The following is a 9,220-nucleotide window of genomic DNA, read 5'->3' as shown; positions in this document are numbered from 1 at the left end:
AGTGGGCCAGCCGGTCTTGAACTCCTGACCTCAAGTCATCCGCCCACCTCGGCCTTCCAAAGAGCTGGGATTACAGGTGTGAGCCCCCGCACCCAGCCCACATTCAAATTTGACATTAAATTATAAAATATTGTGGCCGGGCACGGTGGCTCACGCCTGTAATTTCAGCACTTTGGGAGGCCGAGGCAGACAGATCACTTGAGGTCAGGAGTTTGAGACCAACCTGGCCAACATGGTAAAACCCTGTCTCACCAAAAATACAAAAATTATCTGGGCATACTGGCTCATACCTGTAGTCCGGGGTACTTGGTAGGCTGAGGCAACAGAATGGCTTGAACACAGGAGGCAGAGGTTGCAGTGAGCCAAGATTGTGCCATTGCACTCCAGCCTGGGCAACAGAGCAAGACTCCATATCAAAAAATAAATAAATAAATAATACAACATTATTTTGGAAATTATTAAAAAATCCAATAGGTGTATAGTAGCCCAAAACTACAAATGATACAAATGTCTATGGACATGACAAGACAAAAAATGTAACATAAATCTTTCAGAAGCTAGAAAAGCTATATTGGGCTTACCTTTCAATTTGCTAAAAGACACAATATTGGGGTGAGAACAAACTCAGTTATAGTTGCCACAAGAAAATCCAGACCAAAGGAGAATAGGATTTCTAGAAAGTAATGAGACATAATAATGAATAACATAAATGAAGTAATATGACATAAAACAAAATGGAAAAAATATATTATGATTATTTCCTTCAGTGTACAGAAGTCATGGAAGTTCCGGACTATCTAGCTACATAAAAAATATTAAATTGTCAGTTCTGTTAATACAAAATAGGTGTGTCGAATTGTTTGTCACAGAAACCAAAAAATTCACACAAATCTCTTTTTTCCTACACCCTCACTTTGCCTGTTTCCTATTCTCCACTAAATGCTTTAACTCTTCATTTGGCCTGGCCTTTGCACCCAAGCATGACTGACAGGAAATCCTAAAGGCCCGAGATTCTATAGTGGCTGTTTGCAAGGGAGAGGAGGCTATAAGTAACTGCCACACTGGATCCTCTTATGTGAGAAGAAAGAAAGTATCCTGAATGCTTCTTGCATATAAAACAGCGGGAAGGCAGGGCGTCTGTGTGGCCCAAGGAGCCAGAGGTAGCAAACTATGGGCAAAAGAATTGTGACCACAGGCTAGAAGAGGGAAGGTCTGCAGTCAGCCTTGTCTTCTACCTCTCTGGTGTTTGCTTCTAATGAGCAGAGTCTGTTTTCCAAACATCAGGACACTGAAAAGAAGACTCCTGCTCTGGAAGTTGACAAGAAGTAATATCCACGAATGTAAAAATGCAAGATCAAGACTTGGCCCAGAAACAATGCCTAAAATCAAGGGGTTAAAAAAGAAGAGCAGAGCAGAAGAGAGATCCTGGTTCAACCTGGCCCAGCCCAAAGCAGGTAGGATTCAAGGAGAAGAAACTAAAGGAGAAGAATCTTGGACCACATCCTTTCCTACAACGAGTAGTCAATGAACTTTGCTCCTCAACCAAATTACAAAAGAGGGTTCTTTAATCCCTTCCTTTGGCCCTTAAAAGTGTCAGTACGACTGGGCACAGTGGCTCACGCCTGTAATCCCAGCACTTTGGGAGGCCAAGACGGGCGGATCACGAGGTCAGGAGATCGAGACCATCCCGGCTAACACGGTGAAACCCCGTCTCTACTAAAATTACAAAATTAAAGCCGGGCGAAGTGGCGGGCGCCTGTACTCCCAGCTACTCAGGAGGCTGAGGCAGGAGAAGGGCGTAAAGCCAGGAGGTGGAGCTTGCAGTGAACTGAGATCATGCCACTGCACTCCAGCCTGGGCAACAGAGCGAGACTCCCTCACAAAAAACAAACAAACAAAAAAAAAAAGTGGCAGTAAATTCATTAATCAGATTCACTGAAATGGTTTTAGAACAACTGTAATTGCTCAACTTAGACGTCCCTTTCCTTTCTCCCCTAGGATATTGTGTGTGTACTACATAATTATAAATGCATAGCATTATATAATATGAAATATAACATATAAAACCTAAATGTTAATTATATGAGTGAACATTTATGAGAAACATTCAGATGATCTCCCTAACATGAGAGCCTGGAGGAAAGTGGGACTATCACGTCTGTCTTGCAGATTCCACCTCCCCAGAGCTCAGCCACTTAGTGCTGTTGCAGTTTTCCTACCACCTCTGCCAGCCAATCCTGTCTGGTTGGGAATCTGACCTCCCTATTGGCTATGGCAGACCTTTAAACTGCCTGCTTTGTGACATCATTCTGCCACCAAACCTACCACCACCTGGTAGAATCTTGGGGTTTGCTGGGAGTGGCCTGTACATTTGTATCATCGCAAGTGGCCAGTGACCAGTGACCGGTGACCAGTGGCCTTCATACTGGACACATGCACTCGTTGGCTGGAGCCACCCAGACATCCGCTAGTATCGTCTCTTCATCCTTTGTATCTGCAGTTGATGTTTCTTCTTCTCTGACCATGTCAGGTAAAGAAAGAAACTTTTTAAAAAGGTTTTCATGAGATTTCTTTCCCCCTAAATTTAGATTCCTTTCCCCCTATAGTCCCAAACAGCTTGGAATAACCGGGAAACTCTTGAAGTAGAAATCTAGAGACTTCATTTCAGTTTTGCCTTTGATATTTACTAGCTGTGTGACTTTAGATAACTTATTCTCATGGAGTCTGTTTCCTCATCTGTTACATTAGGATAATAAATTGGTTATTCCTTCTCGTCCTTTTCTTTTCTAATACTGAGTCTTAAAGGGTATACATATAGAAAATGAAATCAGATACTTTCTGAGAGTGTTCATTTCAACAGAAACAGAGAAAAACCCAAAGTGGCATAGAAAAGTAGCAATATGTTCTGAGATGTTTCATTTGTAATAGTCTCCCTCCACTAATATTTCTACTTTCCTATTTTGAATTTAGTGACGTTTAGTGATGTTTTAAATAATATTCAGCCAGGCACGGTGGCTCACACCAGTAATCTCAGCACTTTGGGAGCCCATCTCCCTCACTAATATTTCAACTTTACTCTTTTAATTTTAGTGATGTTTACTGATGTGTAGTGATGCTTTTAATATTCAGTTGGGCGCGGTAGCTCATGCCTGCAATCTCAATGCTTTGGGAGGCTGAGGTGGGTGGATCGCTTGGGCCTGGGAGTTCACAACCAGTCTGAGCAACATGGCAACAACCCCATGTCTACAAAAACTTTTAAAAAATCAGCCAGCGTTGGGGGCATGCCAGCTACTCACGAGGCTGAGGTGGGAGGATCAGAGGACTGCTTGAGCCCAGGAGGTTGAGGCTGCAGTGAGCCATGTTCACACCACTGGACTTCAGTCTGGGCGACAAAGTGAAACCCTATCACAAGCAAACAAACAAACAAAAGTAATATCCACGTTTTGGAGATTCCTATCTAAACTAGGTGGAAAGACAAAATGGAGAGTACTGGGTTATAAGGAGGCAGGTATTCTAGAGTAAGGAATTTGGGATTTTAATTAAAGCAGAAAGTCAGTGTCCCCTACTCCTTCCCCTTGGGATATGCCCTGGAAAATGACAAAATGATTTTAAAGAAAAAAATATATTTTAAATTTGAAAAAAAAGTAGAAGGACAAAAGAGTGAAATCTATTCAGAGTAGGGCAAAATGAAACTGGATTCAGCAAATGCTTAGATCAATGGAGTAGGAAGGAAACGCGCTAGAATACAGTGTTTCTAGGAAAGGCCGCTTATCAGAAGTCACATTCACTCACTTTTTTCTGTTGATTTTTTGAGCATAGTTGACACTTGACAGTTTTTAATATAAACATTTTAGAAATATGTTTTAGAGGCTGGGAACGGTGGCTTACACCTATAATCCCGGCACTCTGGGAGGCCAAGGTAGGCTGATCACCTGAGGTCAGGAGCGTGAGACAAGCCTGACCAACATGGAGAAATCCCGTCTCTACTAAAAACACAAAATTAGCTGGGCGTGGTGTCACATGCCTGAAATCCCAGCTACTTGAGTGGCTGAGGCAGGAGAATCGCTTGAACCTGAGAGGTGAAGGTTGTGGTGAGCCAAGATCACACCATTGCACTTCAGCCTGAGCACTAAGAGCGAAACTCAGCTTCAAAAAAAAAAAAAAAGAATGAAAGACATATGCTTTAGAAATGATGCTTCCAGGCGGGGCGCGGTGGCTCACACCTATAATTGCTGCACTTTGGAAGGCTAGGCAGGCGGATCGCCTGAGATCGGGAGTTGGAGACCAGCCTAGCCAACATGGTGAAAGCCTATCTCTCCTAAAAATATAAAAATCAGCTGGGGGTGGTGGTGTGCACCTGTAATCCTACCTACCTGGGAGGCTGAGGCATGAGAATGGCTTGAACCATGGAGGCAGAAGATGCAGTGAGCTGAGATCGTGCCACTGCCCTCCAGCCTAGGCGACAGAGGGAGACTCCATCTAAAAACAAACAAATAAACAAACTAACGATCAATTCAAGTATCTCTAAAAGCTTACCACCAAGGAAAATGATTATATCCATAGATTTCCTTCCCAAACCAGCTTAGTCCACACGTAAATCATTAGCAACTTGGCCCTAACTCATTTTATCACAGTTACTAGAGAAGTTAGTGAGAAAAGCACAAACTAGGAAAACAAAAACTAAGGCAATCCAGGTCAACTTGGGCTGACTGCAGACATCAGTTCTTTTTTTTTTTTTTTTTTTTTTTTTTTTTTTTTTTTTGAGACGGAGTCTCGCTTTGTGGTCCAGGCTGGAGTGCAGTGGCCGGATCTCAGCTCACTGCAAGCTCCGCCTCCCGGGTTTACGCCATTCTCCTGCCTCAGCCTCCCGAGTAGCTGGGACTACAGGCACCCGCCACCTCGCCCGGCTAGTTTTTTGTATTTTTTAGTAGAGACGGGGTTTCACCGTGTTAGCCAGGATGGTCTCGATCTCCTGACCTCGTGATCCGCCCGTCTCGGCCTCCCAAAGTGCTGGGATTACAGGCTTGAGCCACAGCGCCCAGCCGACATCAGTTCTTTATGCCTGGACACACAGCACAACTCACAACAGTGTCTTTTTCACAGATCCCCTCTTTAATATCCTCCACAAAAACCCATCAGGTCACCATAGTGCATGATGTTTCAAAATAAACAACCACTAGAAGAAAACCATGCAGTATGTCTTACAATGTTGTATTCCTTAAAAATATTACAAGAAAAATACATGTAGAAAAATCAACACCTTTAAAAGTAATCTACAGGCCGGGCACAGTGGCTCACACCTGTAATCCCAGCACTTTCAGAGGCTGAGGAGGGAAGATCACTTGAGGTCAGGAGTTGGAGACCAGCCTGGCCAATATGCTGAAAGCCTATCTCTACTAAAAATATAAAAATCAGCTGGGTGTGGTGGTGTGCACCTGTAATCCTACCTACCTGGGAGGCTGAGGCATGAGAATGGCTTGAACCATGGAGGCAGAAGATGCAGTGAGCTGAGATCGTGCCACTGCCCTCCAGCCTAGGCGACAGAGGGAGTCTCCATCTAAAAACAAACAAACAAAAAAACACACAAATGATCAATTCAGGTATCTCTAAAAGCTTACCACCAAGGAAAATGATTATATCCATAGATTTCCTCCCCCAAACCAGCTTAGTTCACAAGTAAATCATTAGCAACTCGGACCTAACTCATTTTATCACAGTTACAAGAGAAGTTAGTGAGAAAAGCACGAACTAGGAAAACAAAAACCAACGCAAGCCAGGTCAACTTGGGCTGACTGCAGACATCAGTTCCTTAAGACTGGACACACAGCACAACTCACAAAAGTGCTTTCTTCACAGACCCACCTTTAATTTCCTCCACAAAACCCATCAGGTCACCATAGTGCATGATGTTTCAAAATAAACAACCATCATGAGAAAAACATGCAGTATGCCTTACAATGTTGTATTCCTTAAAAATATGTAGAAAAACCAGAGCATTTCAAAGCAATGCACAGGCTGGGCACAGTGGCTCACGCCTGTAATCCCAGCACTTTGCAAGGCTGAGGTGGGAAGATCACCTGAGGTCAGGAGTTTGAGACCAGCCTGGCCAACATGGTGAAACCCTGTCCTTACTCCAGCTACAAAAATTAGCAGGCATGATGGCGGGCGCCTGTAGTCCCAGCTACTCAGGAGGCTGAGGCAGGAGAATGGCGTGATGCCAGGAGGTGGAGCTTGCAGTGAACTGAGATCATGCCACTGCACTCCAGCCTGGGCAACAGAGCGAGACTCCCTCTCAAAAAACAAACAAACAAACAAAAAAGCGGCAGTAAATTCATTAATCAGATTCACTGAAATGGTTTTAGAACAACTGTAATTGCTCAACTTAGACGTCCCTCTCCTTTCTCCCCAAGGATATTGTGTATGTACTATATAATTATAAATGCATAGTATTATATAATATGAAATATAACATATAAAATATAAATGTTAGTTAATTATGTGAGTGCACATTTATGAGAAACATTCAGATGATCTCCCTAACATGAGAGCCTGGAGGAAAGTGGGACTATCACGTCTGTCTTGCAGGTTTCACCTCCCCAGAGCTCAGCCACTTAGTGCTGTTGCAGTTTTCCTACCACCTCTGCCAGCCAATCCTGTCTGGTTGGGAATCTGACCTCCCTATTGGCTATGGCAGACCTTTAAACTGCCTGCTTTGTGACATCATTCTGCCACCAAACCTACCACCACCTGGTAGAATCTTGGGGTTTGCTGGGAGTGGCCTGTACATTTGTATCATCGCAAGTGGCCAGTGACCAGTGACCGGTGACCAGTGGCCTTCATACTGGACACATGCACTCGTTGGCTGGAGCCACCCAGACATCCGCTAGTATCGTCTCTTCATCCTTTGTATCTGCAGTTGATGTTTCTTCTTCTCTGACCATGTCAGGTAAAGAAAGAAACTTTTTAAAAAGGTTTTCATGAGATTTCTTTCCCCCTAAATTTAGATTCCTTTCCCCCTATAGTTCCAAACAGCTTGGAATAACAGGGAAACTCTTGAAGTAGAAATCTAGAGACTTCATTTCAGTTTTGCCTTTGATATTTACTAGCTGTGTGACTTTAGATAACTTATTCTCATGGAGTCTGTTTCCTCATCTGTTACATTAGGATAATAAATTGGTTATTCCTTCTGGTCCTTTTCTTTTCTAATACTGAGTCTTAAAGGGTATACATATAGAAAATGAAATCAGAGACTTTCTGAGAGTGTTCATTTCAACAGAAACAGAGAAAAACCCAAAGTGGCATAGAAAAGTAGCAATATGTTCTGAGATGTTTCATTTGTAATAGTCTCCCTCCACTAATATTTCTACTTTCCTATTTTAAATTTAGTGACGTTTAGTGATGTTTTAAATAATATTCAGCCAGGCACGGTGGCTCACACCAGTAATCTCAGCACTTTGGGAGCCCATCTCCCTCACTAATATTTCAACTTTACTCTTTTAATTTTAGTGATGTTTACTGATGTGTAGTGATGCTTTTAATATTCAGTTGGGCGCGGTAGCTCATGCCTGCAATCTCAATGCTTTGGGAGGCTGAGGTGGGTGGATCGCTTGGGCCTGGGAGTTCACAACCAGTCTGGGCAACTGGCAAGACTCCCATATCCACAAAAACTTTTAAAAAATCAGCCAGGGTTGGGGGTATGCCAGCTACTCACGAGGCTGAGGTGGGAGGATCAGAGGACTGCTTGAGCCCAGGAGGTTGAGGCTGCAGTGAGCCATGTTTACACCTCTGGACTTCAGTCTGGGCGACAAAGTGAAACCCTATCACAAGCAAACAAACAAACAAAAGTAATATCCACGTTTTGGAGATTCCTATCTAAACTAGGTGGAAAGACAAAATGGAGAGTACTGGGTTATAAGGAGGCAGGTATTCTAGAGTAAGGAATTTGGGATTTTAATTAAAGCAGAAAGTCAGTGTCCTCTACTCCTTCCCCTTGGGATATGCCCTGGAAAATGACAAAATGATTTTAAAAGAAAAAAATATATTTTAAATTTGAAAAAATGTAGAGGGACAAAAGAGTGAAATCTATTCAGAGTAGGGCCAAATGAAGCTGGATTCAGCAAATGCTTAGATCAATGGAGTAGGAAGGAAATGCACTAGAATACAGTGTTCCTAGGAAAGGCCGCTTATCAGAAGTCACATTCACTCACTTTTTTCTGTTGAACATTTTAGAAATATGTTTTAGAGGCTGGGAACGGTGGCTTACACCTATAATCCCAGCACTCTGGGAGGCCGAGGTAGGCTGATCACCTGAGGTCAGGAGCGTGAGACAAGCCTGACCAACATGGAGAAATCCCATCTCTACTAAAAACACAAAATTAGCTGGGCGTGGTGTCACGTGCCTGAAATCCCAGCTACTTGAGTGGCTGAGGCAGGACAATCGCTTGAACCTGAGAGGTGAAGGTTGTGGTGAGCCAAGATCACGCCATTGCACTCCAGCCTGAGCAATAAGAGCGAAACTCAGCTTCAAAAAAAAAAAAAAAAGAATGAAAGACATATGCCTTAGAAATGATGCTTCCAGGTGGGGCGCGGTGGCTCACACCTATAATTGCTGCACTTTGGGAGGCTAGGCAGGCGGATCGCCTGAGGTCGGGAGTTGGAGACCAGCCTAGCCAACATGCTGAAAGCCTATCTCTACTAAAAATATAAAAATCAGCTGGGTGTGGTGGTGTGCACCTGTAATCCTACCTACCTGGGAGGCTGAGGCATGAGAATGGCTTGACATTGGAGGCAGAAGATGCAGTGAGCTGAGATCGTGCCACTGCCCTCCAGCCTAGGCGACAGAGGGAGTCTCCATCTAAAAACAAACAAACAAACAAACGATCAATTCAGGTATCTCTAAAAGCTTACCACCAAGGAAAATGATTATATCCATAGATTTCCTCCCCCAAACCAGCTTAGTCCACAAGTAAATCATTAGCAACTCGGCCCTAACTCATTTTATCACAGTTACAAGAGAAGTTAGTGAGAAAAGCACGAACTAGGAAAACAAAAACCAACGCAAGCCAGGTCAACTTGGGCTGACTGCAGACATCAGTTCCTTAAGACTGGACACACAGCACAACTCACAAAAGTGCTTTCTTCACAGACCCACCTTTAATTTCCTCCACAAAACCCATCAGGTCACCATAGTGCATCATGTTTCAAAATAAACAACCATCAT

Source organism: Macaca fascicularis, chromosome 13 (assembly GCF_037993035.2).
Source record: "Macaca fascicularis isolate 582-1 chromosome 13, T2T-MFA8v1.1".
Lineage (NCBI taxonomy): Eukaryota > Metazoa > Chordata > Mammalia > Primates > Cercopithecidae > Macaca > Macaca fascicularis.
Note: the sequence above shows the minus strand (reverse complement) of the source record.